The following is a 15,208-nucleotide window of genomic DNA, read 5'->3' as shown; positions in this document are numbered from 1 at the left end:
ATAGACAGCAAACATACAACAGGAAAAAAATAGAGAAGAGTTTTTCCAAAATATTAATACAGGGCTTCCCTGGTGGCGCAGTGGTTGAGAGTCCGCCTGCCAATGTAGGGGACACGGGTTCGTGCCCTGGTCCAGGAAGATCCCACACGCCGCAGAGCGGCTGGGCCTGTGAGCCATGGCTGTTGAGCCTGCGTGTCCGGAGCCTGCGCTCCGCAACCGGAGAGGCCACAACAGTGAAAGGCCCGCGTACAGCAAAAAAAAAAAAAAAAAAAAAAAAAAAAAAATATATATATATATATATATATATATATACAATTAATAAATCACCAGAAATATATAGCAAGAAAAAAAAGAAAGAAGACACAAGTAATATCAGGATAGTAAAAGGGAACATCATTATAGATCCTATGGAAATTTAAAAGACATTAAGAGGTTATTTATGCCAGTAAATTTGAAGTCTTAAATAAAATGTGAGTATCTTTGACAATTTTTACTTAGTAAAACTGACACACAGAAACTAAAAGTTTGAATAGCCTATATTAGTTAAGTAAATTTATTTGATAATTTCAAAATTCACCTGGAAAGAAAACCAGAGGTCTTGATGGCTTTGCTGGTAAAATTTCTCAAATATCTAAAGAGAAAATAATGCCAATATTAAATAAAGTCTTTCTTCTAGAGATAGAAAAGATATTTTTTTTAATTTTCACAATTTTTCTAGAAGGTAAGATTAACCTTGATGCCAAAACTTGACAAGGACATCACAAGAGAAGAAAATTACATGTCAATTTCTCTTGTGAATTTGGGCATAAGTAATTTTAAACAAATATTAGCCAACTGTACTCAGTAAAAATATAATCAGGATAAAACATTATTACCAAGTGAGATTTGTTGCAGGATGAGTTTTTTTTAAGGATGAGTAAAAATTTGAAAATCAATGTAATTCACAATATTACCAATATAAAAGGGGAAAACTTTTCAGTAGATGCAGGGACACAGTGGATAAAATTCAATACATATTTTTGGTAAAAACAAAGCTTTTGGTAAATAAGAAACAGGAAATTTTTTAATTCAGCAGAGAATATCTCCTCAAGAAACAACAGCTAATGGTGAGACATTAAAAACCCTCTTTGCCATTTCTAAGGTAAAGAATGAAACAAAGATGCTTGCCATTACATTGTTATTCAACATTGTAAAGAAGGTCTTAGCCAATGCCATATAATAAGAAAAAAATAAGGTATAAAGATTTGAAAGAAAACATTAAATCTTTCATTTTTTTTGCAGATAATACAAATGTGTACATAGAACATCATAAAGAACCTCTGAACTTAATAAGTGAATTTAGCAAAACTGTTGCCTATCAGGTTAATACACAAAATTAAGTTCATTTCTATACACCAAAAACAAAATAATTAGAATACAAAATGTGAAAATGAAACTTTATAATATTATCAAAAATAATCACTAGAATAAAACAAATAAAACCTATAAATAAGAAATCATTACTGAAATTACTTAAAGAGTATCTAAAGTAATGGAGGATATACCATGCACTTGGATTAGAGAACTCAATATTGATGTGTTAAGACAGTTTCTTCACATTGATCTGTGGATCAGTAAATCTCAATCAAAATTCCAACAGTATATTTGCATAACTTGATAATCTGATTATAAACTTCATATGAAAATGCTAGAATAGCCAAGACAATCTTGAGGTAAAAAGAGAAATTTGGCACAATGAATCACCAGATAGCTAGATTTATCATAAAGTTAAGTAAATAAGAGAGTATAGTGTTGATTCAAGGACATACAAGTAGATCAGTGAAACAAAATAGAAACTAAAGAAATAGACCATATGATTTATGACAAAGTTTACAGTGCAGTGCAGTGAAGATTAAGGTGATCTTTCTAATAAATTATGTTGAGTCAAATGGGTATCCATATATTTAAAAAATTAATCATGATTCCTACTATGCATTATACACAAAAATCAACTCCAGGTGGATTATAAACATGAATGTAGAAAGTAAAATTAAATGTGAAAGTAAAAGTTTCTTCTAGAAGAAAATATAGCAACTATTTTCATGACCTTTAGAAAAGCAAATATTTCTCAAATGGTCAAAAAAGCTATAAAAAAAGATTTTAAAAATTGATAAGTTAGGGCTTCCCTGGTGGCGCAGTGGTTGAGAGTCCGCCTGCCGATGCAGGGGACACGGGTTCGTGCCCCGGTCTGGGAGGATCCCACACGCCGCGGAGCAGCTGGGCCCGTGAGCCGTGGCCGCTGGGCCTGCGCATCCGGAGCCTGTGCTCCACAACGGGAGAGGCCACAACGGTGAGAGGCCCGCGTACCGCAAACAACAAAAAAATTTGATAAATTACACTAAAACTAAGGACTTCCATGTATCAAAATCATCATTAAGAATGTACAAAAGTATGCACAGAGTAGGAAAAGATATTCGGGAGTCATCTCCAGAATATGTAAAGAACCCCTACAAGTAAATAAGAAATACTATAGATGAGTAATATAGAAAAATGGTCACATATGAATAGGCACTTCACATAAAAGAATAGACAAATGACAAATAAACATATACTAAAATGTGTTCAGCATCATAAGACAGAGAATCTAAGCAGCAAAAAATTTAAAACTGGCAGTACCATGTGTGGGAAGGTTTGTGGAACACTTGGAATTTTATATCCAACTGGTGACAAAGTAGACTAGTACGATCATTTGTTTAAACTCTGACAAGACCTACTAAAGCTAAAACTATACATAACTCGTGGCCAGCAATTCCACACTGATTCAACTGATATGCATATAAATGTGCACCAAAATACACTTGCAAGAATATTTACAATAGCACTATTCATAGTGCTCCAAAGCTGCAAATAACCAACACATTTATCAACAACAGAATGGATAAATAAATTGTGGTATAATAACTGTATAGTGTGTCAGTTCACATCCTCCGGGAAGCAAACAGTGTTAGAAGTGCAAGATATTTACTGAGAGTAATGCCTGTGAAGTAGAAGAAGCAGGAGTAGGCATGGTATCTTTGGAAGGCAATACAGGTCTAATACTTGTAGAATCAAGGAAAAAGGAAGATTGGGAAGGGAGGAGCTTCAGACTACGGTGTGGCTCTAAGAATGTCTCAGCCAGTTCAGTGGGGAGCTCCCATGCAAAAAATGCCCACGCAAGAGTCCCACACTGAGCAGAAATCCTCCAGACTTAATGCCAGCCGCCTCCTGCCTTGCTTAGTCAGTGACTGGGTACTGCTCATGGATAGCATGTCCTAGGTTTGAATGCTGCAGCCCAATCCCAAAGGCACTGTGGCTGGAGGCGGTCAGCTAACTGCACTCCTCAAGGCTGAGGGTCATACCTCCATGGCTTCCATACAGTGGGACACTGTGAAACCAATACAAATATACAAACTACTATGAAATACAACAACATGGAAAGATCTTACCAACATAATATTGAGCAAAAGAACCCAGACCCCCAAAAGCACTTACGGCATGATTCCATATAGACAAAGCTCAAAAACAGTTAAAAATAATTTATGGTGGTAGATGTGGGAATACTGATTACCTTTGACCAGAGCAGCAAATGAGTGACTGGGAAGTAGCGTTCAGGAGACTGTTGTAGCCTACACATAACGGTCTGGGTGGTGGTTATGCATATGTTCACGGTGTAAAATTCACTGAGCTATACACAATGATTTGTACCCCTTTCTGTACGTATTTACGTCACACTTCAGTAAAAACAGCTCACTTTAAAAAAAATTGGTATGTCGGATAAAGGTATTAAGAGAAATAGATGCCATACAAATCCAGAGAACAAAAGCCCAAGAGAATAATGGATTTGTAGAATGTCATGAAATATGAAGAGAATAAAACATATTTATTTTGATATAGAAGTCTCAAGTAATTTTACCAAAATATTTCTACAATTATTAAACTCCTATTATTAACGGGAAACAGGTGATATCTTGCTGTTATTTATTTTCATAAACAACTTTTTGATGGGTTAATAGCTACTGTATTTTTATTCTGAAAAGGACTGGGCAGAGAAATATTAGCTTAACACAGCACTTCTCAACTGTTTTCAGGCTGACACAGGTGAAAGCTTAGAAAAACTACCATTGTGGTGCTCCCTTTAATTGACTTTGCATAATGCTTTGAACAATAATTGATGTCCGTATTACTCAAATATCATCTTTATAAAGTGCTTCCCCACACAAGACATGCTGTTTCCTTTTTCCCTTGGCTAAACCATATGTATTAATGGTCTCAAAATGACAACAGAATGGGGAGAGAATTGGGGAAATATATAGACCATAGGACTGCAAGTATAGGAAGTATTTTGGAACTCACAGGAGTTATCTAGATTCATGTAACCTGGGAAATATTCAATCAACAAAGAAATATTAGAACCTGCTATATGCTGGGTACTGTTTTAGGTGCTTTTCATTTCTGTGTATCTCCATAAGCTAGATATGAATTAGCACGAAAGGAACCATTGTGCAGGAATGGAATGAATTCAGCACTGGGGATGTAGCTGAATTGCGTTTTGTTCCCATCTGTGGTGTTAGATCTCTGTGCTATCAAGCAAGTGATTAAACATAGTGGCCTGAAGGATCCTGAGTTGAAAACTGAGGAGGCCAAACCATATGATCTCTAAGATATGTTCTGGTAGTTTTGCATCCTGGATTTTGATCCTACATATTAGCCTTGTGACCTTGAACAAAATTACCTCAGCCTTTTTGTCTACCTTTTCTTGTTTAACAAAATGGCCGTGGCAGATACCCTTGGTAGTCTTGCCTTTCTTCCTTCTCCATTAGATATATTGTTTTGTTCACTTATCTTCCCCTTTCCAGAGGGGGTCAAAAGAAAGTGACCCCACCCTAGCTCTTGCTATGGTACCTAATTTGTTTAAATCATGGTGATAATAACATTCCTTTCTCCAGGGTTTTCTTTAGACATAGGCACGTGACAGAATGCTGGTCAATGAGACTGAGGGATATCGGTCAGGAGGCACATAGCAAGTCACTGTCTCTTCTCTTCTGGGCTTTGTCATCTGAATGTGATGTCTGGAACTGTGGCAGCCATCCTGTACCCCTGAGGGAAGCCAGCCCGAGGTGAAGGCAAAGCTGACGGAGTGCAGAAGATGGAGAGGTGCTGGCTATCAAGTCCCTGTGTACTCGATAATATCCCTGAGCCAAAGTTTATACTGTGTCCTGAGCCTGCCCTTTGGGAGACTACACTTACATATTGTCAAAGCCAGTTTGATTATATTTTTCTTACTCGCTGCCAAAAACATTCTAATTGATACAATGGGTAATAATATTTACTATACAGAAGAGTTGTAAGGCTGAAGGATAATGAAGGATAATGTGCCTGATGCCAGGACCTTGTAAATAACTTAATATATTTATATTAATACATTTATTATGTATAATATGTATATTATGTATAATAGTATATAATATATAACATATATGTGTGATATATTATATGCTATATACACTATATATAATATGTGCTATATATACTATATGATACATATACTATATAGATAGTATATATGTATTTACTGATTAAATTCACAGCATTTTAGTATACATAGTATAGAGTATATATAGTTAATTACATATTTATATATATATATATACACATATACATATATACACTAAAATGTGGTAAATTTGAAGATTAAAAACATTAAAACAATGGTCAAAGAAGGTAGACTTCCTTTTATTATTTTACCTGTTAATTAATTAATTGAACTGTAGTTGATCTACAACGCTCTATTAGTTTCAGGTGTACAACACAGTGATTCAATATTTTTATAGATTATACTCAATTTAACATTATTACCAAAAAATGGCTATATTTCCCTGTGCTATCAAATATATCCTTGTTGCAAGACTTCCTTTTAAAATTAGCCATTTTCAAAGTTTTATTTAGGAAGCTACATTTGTTTGAAACTGCTTTCTCTTCCTACCATAACCATCTACTGGCTACTAAGAGAAACTATTTACTCAAAAAGTATTTCGAGATCTGTTCTTTTCTGGGAACTGAGAAAAGAGGAAAGAAATTCAAGAAATAGTCACTTCATTCTACAAACTAAAAATCCATATGCAGTAATAAGAAATGATTGTAGGAAACAGTTAAGTACTAAAGAAAGGCCAACATCTCTAAAAAAGCGTTTCAGGCAGTATACACTCTATAAATTCAGAAGAAGTGGAGATTTTTGCATATTGGAAGGGTTAGTTATATGAATTCACAGGGAACAGATCACCAGACGGACAGTCACTCTCAAATGTGGCTTCAGATCCCTTAGCCCTAGGATATATTGACAACCTTCCTATCATTTCCTTTGTGTGTACAAGCAGTAATGAGTTTATGTCAAGGGCGACCCTCTAAGTGGAAAAGCAGTGAAAACACATTGCCAAGAGGATTTATATCTGGGTAGAAAAACTTTCAGAGCCAAGAAAGCTACAACAGATGAGTCTGAGATGGAGAACTCCCCCTACTACCAACGGTCATCACCTGGCTTGTTGTAGAGCAATGGGCAAAACCACACAAACACTTGAAACTAAAAATAAGTGGTTCTCCTGTCAACTGTCAGATAAGTGAGTTACAAGACTACAATAGATCTACAGAGCAGTCCAAACAGAGACATGTGACTTCTTTCACATGTATGTATGTGTATTGTCTGTACATACCCCAGCATAGGTTTCTGCTGATTCTATGTGAAGCCAAATGTGTTTGGGCAGTGACTAAGGATTGGATTATGAAAATAATCAGACCAATAGATTATTCCTTGTGCTAGGAAGTGCTTCAGTGCTGCAAAGATTATACAAGAGATTAGTCAAGTCTTCAGAGATATGCCTGTCATCACTAAAGTTTTCCTTTCTCTTCAGGAGAAACACATGGACATTTCTTTCTCATCTCTGTTTCTCTATGGTAACGTGGAATTTAATTGGTTTACGCCTTTTTGAAATTAATGGCACTACAGCAAATACTGAAAACACATAAGGGAATACATGGTCTACTAGACTTTTTTCAATTTAGTCCCAAGTTTAAAGGATAGAACATTCCATGTATCAATGGGTACCAAGTTACCTTCAAGTCACACTCTCTTTCACAGTAAAAAAAAAAAAAAAAAGGTATATTTTAATGAGTATCGATACACACAGTTTATATAATCTTAGAGATAAATTACATTTACATAGTTGTAGAAATGTAAATATATATATTTGGTTTCACTGAAACCAAAGCCCTCCAATCTATAACTATTTTAATTATCATACATTCAACAAGTGGTTGTTTAGTGCTGTACCAAGGGGCACTGTTTCCCAATGTGGTACATAAGCCTTAAGGAAATAGGATAATTTTAAGGGATATATTGCTAAACACTTTAGTTTTTGGTTATACATTTATGCTAGTGTATGTGAATATACAGAGAGAGAAAGAAATATATAAACACACATATACACAAACCTAGCACATTAAATACTTGATATAAACTTTTACAAATCTATTTAAGTTTAAAAAGTGAGTTGACTTAAAGAAAAAATGTTAAATAAATGTGGTAGACAAAAAAAAAAAATGTGGTAGGCAGACTTCTGATGACCTCCAAGATTCCCACCCACTGGAGGATATGCCCTGTATAATTCTATCCTCTTGAGTATGGGAGGAAACTGTGAAAATGATGGTATCGTCACTCCCATGACTACATTATGTTATATAATATCTACAGTGTCACAGTAGATGAGGAGGACTCTCTTCTTGGCCTTGAAGAAGGAAACTGCTGTGTTGTGCAAAGGGCCATGTAACAGGGAACAACAGCCTCTAGAAGCTGAAAACGCATGTCATTGATAGCCAGCAAGAAAGTGGGGACCTCAGTTCTACAATCACAGAAAGTGAATTCTTCCAATGACCTGAATGAGCTTGGAAGAGTTCACCAACCTCCAGATGAGACAGGGATACCTGTGACACCCTGATTTCAACCTTGTGAGACCCTGAGCAGAGAATTCAGCTAAGCTGAGCCCCCTAAGTTTGTGGTAATTGGTTACTCAGCGATAGAAAACTAATGTAGTAGATAACAGAACAGGTGGTACAAAGCAATGGCAAAAATCATGAAGGTCATGACTCAAAACTGTGAGGTTTGAAAACACTGCCTGCTCCCGGAGACAGGACTACTTTTAGGTACAGACATGAAGAGCGCTGCCTTGGTCCCTGCATATTAGAAGGCAACAAGTATCACAAATACACATGAAATGAGCACACACAGGGGCTCCTCTCCCACTGGGGTCCGGTGCTCAGTGCTGACCCAGTACAGTCTGTAAATTTAAACATCCACTCTCACAGCTAATACCATTCAAGCCCCAAAGAAATGCTTCTACCCATTTCTTACCCAATGACTTTGAAACAAAACCTGAGGCAGTGAGACTGTCTGTGTTGTCCTGCCCCTGACAGCAAAGACAGACAATGCAAAGGAAATGGAGTGGGAGAAGCTCAGGTAAGAGACAAGTCAAATAGCTTGTGAAATCTACCTTTCAGCATGAACACAAGAGCTTCTTACATAATGACGTCTAGTTTGCCAGTGATGTCAAGCATCTCTTCTGCTTCTCTTCAGGTTCCAATGTGTGGTTCTAGAGAGTACAACAGACAGCCCCGGCCTACGATGGTTCGACCTACCAACTTTACGATGATGTGAAAGTGATACACGTTCAGCAGAAATTACCGTACTTGGAATTCTGAATTTTGCTCTTTTCCAGGGCTAGTGATATGCAGTACGATACTCTCTCATGATGCTTGGAAGGGGCAGCCGCATCTCCCAGTCAGCCACGTGATCACAAGGGTAAAGAACCAACACACTTAAAACCATTCTGTACCCATACAACCATTCTGTTTTTCACTTTCAGTACAGTATTCAATTAGTTACATGAGCTACTCAACAGTCATAAAATAGGCTTTGTATTAGATGATTTTGCCCAACCGTAAGCTAATGTAAGTGATCTGAGCACATTTAAGGTAGACTAGGCTAAGCTGTGATGTTTGGTAGATTATGTACATCAAATGCATTTTCAACTTAGATATTTTCAACTTACGACAGGTTTATCAAGATATAACCCTATATCATAAGTTGAGGAAGGTCTGTAGTAAAACTGCAGGGTAAGTGCAGTAGTTACAGAGTGACTGCAGAAAACTGTGCGATATTACAGTTCATTTCACTCAGACTGTGTACGCACACACACGAATTCTTTACATTGGTAACTAATTGAACACTGGTTGCTAAAATTGCAAATATTTGTAACCTTACAAAATATTAAATAAGATTTAATTTAATATTGATATTAAAAATGTTAAATAACACAATAGGGATGCAATCAACAAAACTCAGGGGGAAAATTCTATAGGGCAAACAAAAGTGGTTCCTTCAACAAACAAAATGAAAAGGAGAGATAGAGAGAAAGAGAAACAGAGATAGAAGGAGAGGAAAATCTAAAGGTTAAAAGAGACTTAGACATTTCAATAAATTGCGATGTGTGGATGGGATTTTGATTCAAACTACAAAAAATATATGTTAACATTTGAGACAATTGGAATCATGAATATTTGCTAGTTATTTGTTGATATTAAGGAAATATTGTCATGTTTTAGGCATGATAGTGATAGTGTGGTTATGTTAAGATCTCTTATCTTTTAGAGACACTATTCACTTATTTACAGATCAAATTATATGACAAGTGGGATTTACTTCAAAATATTAGGTGAGGGATAGAAAGTGAGATAAAATAAGATTGGTCATGAGCTGATCAATTATCAAAGCTAAATAATAGGTATATGGGAGTTCCATATATTATTCTGTCTACTTTTGTGTATTTGAAATTTTCTGTAATAGAGTTTTTGAAAATATGTATTTTAAAATAAAAATTTTAAACTAGTTTAACTTAATTTTATTTAGAATTTTGATATTTGTTAATAACTTAGGCTTCCCTTTTAATCTTCATAGATAATTTTGAATAACCTGGAGGTAAATTAACTGTTTTGAAAAATTAAAGTAATAATTTTAATTGTTAAAAATGTGACATTTACTTGAATTTACATTGTTGATAAAAATATTTTCAAGTGGTGGAAGCCTGGAGTACATATACATATTCTTTTTTAATCCTTTAGATTCTTGAGAATGAGTACAAATAGAGAACCTGATAGAAATGGAAAACAAAAAAGGGGAGCTCAGAAAGGAATAAGACACTAAGAAGAAAAACAGAAGTAGAAATTTTCCAAAGAGGCGGTTTGTTTAAGTCTTTGAAAACTGGAAACAATGAAAGAGAGTAGATTTGTGTTCAACATAATGCACATAAAATTTATGAAGAGGACAGCATACATTTGATGTAACTACTCATCACAAGAATGAAAATGGACAAAACAATTACTGTCATCGTTAAGCCCTAGATTTGAACAGACCATATAAGAGCTGCATTTTCACATCTTTTACTGCATAAAGACTGAATTACTAAACAAGATGATGAGAATGTCCAAGGACCTTGGTTTTACGCTTGCCTGTGTTGGGAAGTGTTGGGAAGGAGGGCTGCCAGCAGACGTGCAATGCCATCTGCCCTAAGTGGTATATAGGCCCTTCTAGAAGGCAATTACAAATAATAATAATAAGTTCAAAACATTATATTTTATATTATAGGAGTTCAAAGAAAAAAGAGTAGTGTAAAGCTCAACTTTTAAAAATTGGAGAAGGCTCGTGGCGGGAGGTAAGACTTGTCTGAGCTTTGATGGAAGAAAGAATTTCATTAGATGGAATGGAAAAAGAGGTCACTCCAAGCACAAGAATCCACAAAAGTATAGATGGAAGAATGAGGAGTCCAAATAGTCTAGAAGATTCTGATTAATGGAGACAGGCCTCAATCAATTTTACACCATGAGTGCAAATTTAAGCTGGATTAGTCTGGCCCGGCTAAGTTCCTTGTTCAGAAGCTGAACTATTACCGCTGCAACATGGCAAGCAGAGGAAATGAAATGGAAGCTTATAAACCATGAAGTGTACAGCAGAAGCACAAATTCAGAGAACTAGGTAAAGTTTTATTTGGGGGGCTGTACTGCAAAGGTGACTTAGGGAGACCCAAGGGCCAGGCTTCTGAGTGCATGTGTGCAGGCCCTTAGTGATCATTAACTTCTGAGGGAAAAAAAGTTACATGGCCCAGCAAGTAAAAATGATTAAGGTACTTCTTGTAGCTATTTCTGTATGTCGTAAAAACAGCGGGATTTTTTTAGAAAGGGTGGATATTCTTTATCCCAGTCCTCCCTAAAGGGAATTAAAGAGCTGAGACCTGTAGGAATTTATGGGTCTGACGGGATGAAAACACAGCACCAAAAGGAGCACACACATTCCCAGGGACTCATTTGAGTCTCTATCTAAATGCAAAGCCTGGTCTTATTTCTTGAAACCAGCCTTCTGGTAGACCAGTTAAGAGTTAAGGGATTATAAGAGTAAGTCATTGATCTCCCATTTCTAAAGCTAACAAAGAATTTCATATTACTGAAACCAGACATTGCCCTTAAACTGACAGATTTTAACCAGAGGGAAGGAGGGAGGGTGTTTTTGTTTGCCCTGTGATCATTTGAAAGCTGCATGACATTCTTGAGAAGGAAAGAAAGAGAAAACATTCAATCCTATGAGAGCACATTTCCAGGCTCTCCTTGCAAAAGGCAAATTAGAAATTACCTTGGACAGAGTGTACAAAATGGAAAGACCCAAAGCTCTTTGAAGGGTGGCCTAACTTTTAAAATCAAGCAGCATGATTTACTGTGTACTTAGGAAAAAAACATTGTTTTCAGTCAGAACAATTTCAGGTGAAAGATGGAGGTACTTACAGACGAGATAGTTCCATTGCTATATTGATGAAATCAAGCTAAACAAATATTTTACAGCCCTTTTGACAAAAGATTTTGGTTAGAAGAGTTACAGGTAGAGGTAACCTGCACTAATGAAGAGGTTTCCTCCATAATATAAAGCAACTGAATTTTAAAACAAATATACCAAACTTGCATCTCAATGAGCATTGCCTCCCTCTCAAAGGAGCTACCTTGGGAAGCTAGAAGCTTCAGTAAAGCTGCAGCAGTTTCTTAAGAGTTTCCAGCTCTTCTGTTCAAGCCTTTAGGGACAGCAGTCTATTGTTTTGACTCTCTTCAAAAACGAGAAAACTTCAACACATGAAAATAGATTTTTACTTCTGAAAAATAATCAAAAGTCCATTGAAAGCAAGTCTGGAGACTAAGAAGGTGATTAAGCTGAGTAATACTGTTTTCACTTAAAAATAAGTTGTAAGTTGAATATAAAGGGGTGACTTCTAAGTGCCTTTGAAATTGGATCTGGAGACGGTTTTTAAGAAGAACTGCAAAAATAATTTGTTGAAGGACATGTTATGACTCCCAACTGTTTTGAAGGGAAAAAAGATCAATCTTAGCATATTATAGACATATTTCATACTTATACATACTAATATTCATACAGCCATTCTGAAGTAGCAATATGTGTCAAAATATAAAACGTGCATACGCTTTGGCCTAGCAATTCCACTTCAAAGACATTATCCTGAAGACGATTGAAGAAGTAGACAAAAATACCTACGTAAAACAACGTGTTTCTGAATTGGTGAAAAATGAAAAACTAATTGACACCAGTTAGGGATTAGTTAAATAAAATATACCATAGCCACAGTAGAAAGCATGAAGTTGTTTAAAAGGATGATGTATAGCTGGGAGGCCACACAGATTTCATGTCCTATGTCAACTGCAGTCAAACACTGTGCTGAGAAGGGTTCTGAGACTGAGTTTAATCTCACAGAAAGAAAGCTGTTATGGATTAGTGATGCCTGGAGCAATAGCATTGAATAGAAGAAAGGAAATGGCAGTACAATGCCCGGGTTCCTAATGTAGTTATCAGTCAGGGTTAAAACAGGTAGTTCAGTAGAAGAAATTTACTAGGGAGAACTAGTTACAGAAGTGTTGGGAAAACCAGAAGAGGAAGCAGGGAAAGTGGGACAACCCAGTGACCTGTGACCACAGGAATCACTGCAACCCATAGCACTAAAGGACAGTGAGAGAGGTATGTACAGTCATTCAAAGAGCTGTGCGGCCAAGGCCATCAGGTGTGAACCTGAGTCTTAGAAGAGATGAAGCCCCTGCCAGAGACCAGAGCCAGCTTCTTGGCCTGCAATCTGTGCACTCCCACAGAACAGCACACTCAGCAGGGCCCTGGGGCACACTTGGTTTAATGCCCTGCTGTCATCTTAGCATTTTTAACAATTTTTGAACAAGAGGCCCACATTTCCATTTTACACTGGGGCCCAGAAATTATGTAGCCCGTCCTGCCAGAGAGTCTACCCAAGCAGAGAGACAAAGATAAGTATCAGAGCTGTTCTACCTTCCTATCCTGCATCCTCCCACTGCCTCCCATTGATCTAACTTAGGTGGAAGCTCTTGGGAAGAGGAAATGTAGGTTATAGGGATTGGTCCTGAGGAATGGGGCATGGCGGGGGAACAGTGGGGAGGAGATCTGAGAGCTAATAGGAAAACAGCTGCCACCTGCAAGGTAGGTGAATGTACGTTATCATGGGCAGATATTTAAATGTCAAGGATTTTAAAAGTTATAGAACATGGAACAGTATGTGATCCTGTTGATCTAACTGTGTATATATTTACATTCATTTTTAACACTCAGGAGGTAAATACATCAAGGTGTTTAAAATATGTCACGAGGGACATAAATCAAGGTATTTAAAATAGTTCTAGGTGAGATTATGAGATTATGACCACCTTCTAAGCTTTCTATTTAATGGCATTTTCTGACATTTCACATATATTCCTATATACAATTTTTGTATACCTATATATAATTTATGCATACCTATATATATACCTATATATACAATATACATAATATTATACTACATAAAGAAGATTTTTTTTTTAACTTTAAAATATAGGAAGAAGACCTGCTTGTAGAATGAAAATTTTTGTCTTTTTTACCATTAGGGAGAAGCTAGAATAGAAATTTAGCTACTAACCTAATTTGTCAAATATGGCGGAGAGATGGAGAAGGATGAGAACTGAGGAAACAGACGCGGGAGTGGGTAACGGGGCGGGGCACTGAGGATGATCTAAAATACAGTTTTAGTAAATCACTGAAGGCCGGAGTTTGATTTCAAGTTGGTGATGAGGAAATATAAGCAGCAAGTGAGGAATAGAATAGAGCAGGAAGAAGAAGCAGTGGGGCCGTATTTTCAAAGGGTACCTTGGAGGGCTGAGGGGAGAGAGGCACGGCCTGATACCTGGCAACCAGGGCTGATGTCACTCACCTCTCAGGCCCAGAGTCCCTTCTAGGGGGGCCTCGGGAGTTAGACCATTTGTCTTGCAGAGCAGCTATTCTGGATATTTTTATTTTCTCCTGAAAGCCATGCTAGGAATGGCAGTTTAGAGGAAAACCACGGCCTGGTGTTCGAACGTGGACCACAGACTCAGCCTGCCTTTCACTTCCTGACATCTTTTCCCTCCGTACCTACCTTAGGTCACAGTTTAAGTATTTTTAAATTTAAATCCAGGATGCTTGCAAATATTCTGATTTCCTGTGGACTGGTGTTTACCAGTAGGAAAGGAGAGTAAAACTTCAATTTTTAAGAATGTCTAATTAGTTCCATAAAAAGCAGATGATTTACATGTAATTTTTTAAATTTTTGGTTGCGTTGGGTCTTCATTGATGCACACGGGCTTTCTCTGGTTGCGGTGAGCGGGGGTTACTCTTCATTGCGGTGTGCGGGCTTCTCATTTGAGGTGGCTTCTCTTGTGGAATACGGGCTCTAGGCACGTGGGCTCAGCAGTTGTGGCTCGTGGGCTCTAGAGCGCAGGCTCAGTAGTTGTGGCGCACAGGCTTAGTTGCTCTGCGGCATGTGGGCTCTTCTGAGACCAGGCCTCAAACCCGTGTCCCCTGCACTGGCAGGCGGATTCTTAACCACTGCGCTTTGAGGGAAGCCCTACATGTAATTTTTTAAAGGAAAGCTCTAAGCACTTTCCTATTGAATAAGTGACCATTTTCAAAGTTAACTTCGGCTTAAAGCTACTCATTTAAGGAATTATTTCTCAAGTTGCTGAGCTTGAAGTCAGTCACTCTCAACATTTACAGTGATTA

At 37.0% G+C, this 15,208-nt stretch overlaps 1 long non-coding RNA gene across 1 annotated transcript in view; it reads right to left on the bottom strand.

Annotated features, from left to right (window-relative positions):
- Positions 1–416: 416 nt before the first annotated feature.
- The window catches only part of LOC141279054 (uncharacterized), a 142,336-nt gene continuing 127,544 nt past the window's right edge, over positions 417–15,208 (bottom strand). Inside the window, exon 3 of the long non-coding RNA XR_012332804.1 lies at positions 417–631. This is a non-coding gene — a long non-coding RNA (uncharacterized lncRNA). The remainder of the gene's footprint in view (positions 632–15,208) is intronic.

Source organism: Tursiops truncatus, chromosome 7 (genome assembly GCF_011762595.2).
Source record: "Tursiops truncatus isolate mTurTru1 chromosome 7, mTurTru1.mat.Y, whole genome shotgun sequence".
In the NCBI taxonomy this organism is placed as follows: domain Eukaryota; kingdom Metazoa; phylum Chordata; class Mammalia; order Artiodactyla; family Delphinidae; genus Tursiops; species Tursiops truncatus.
This window is presented reverse-complemented; position numbering and strand designations above follow the sequence as displayed.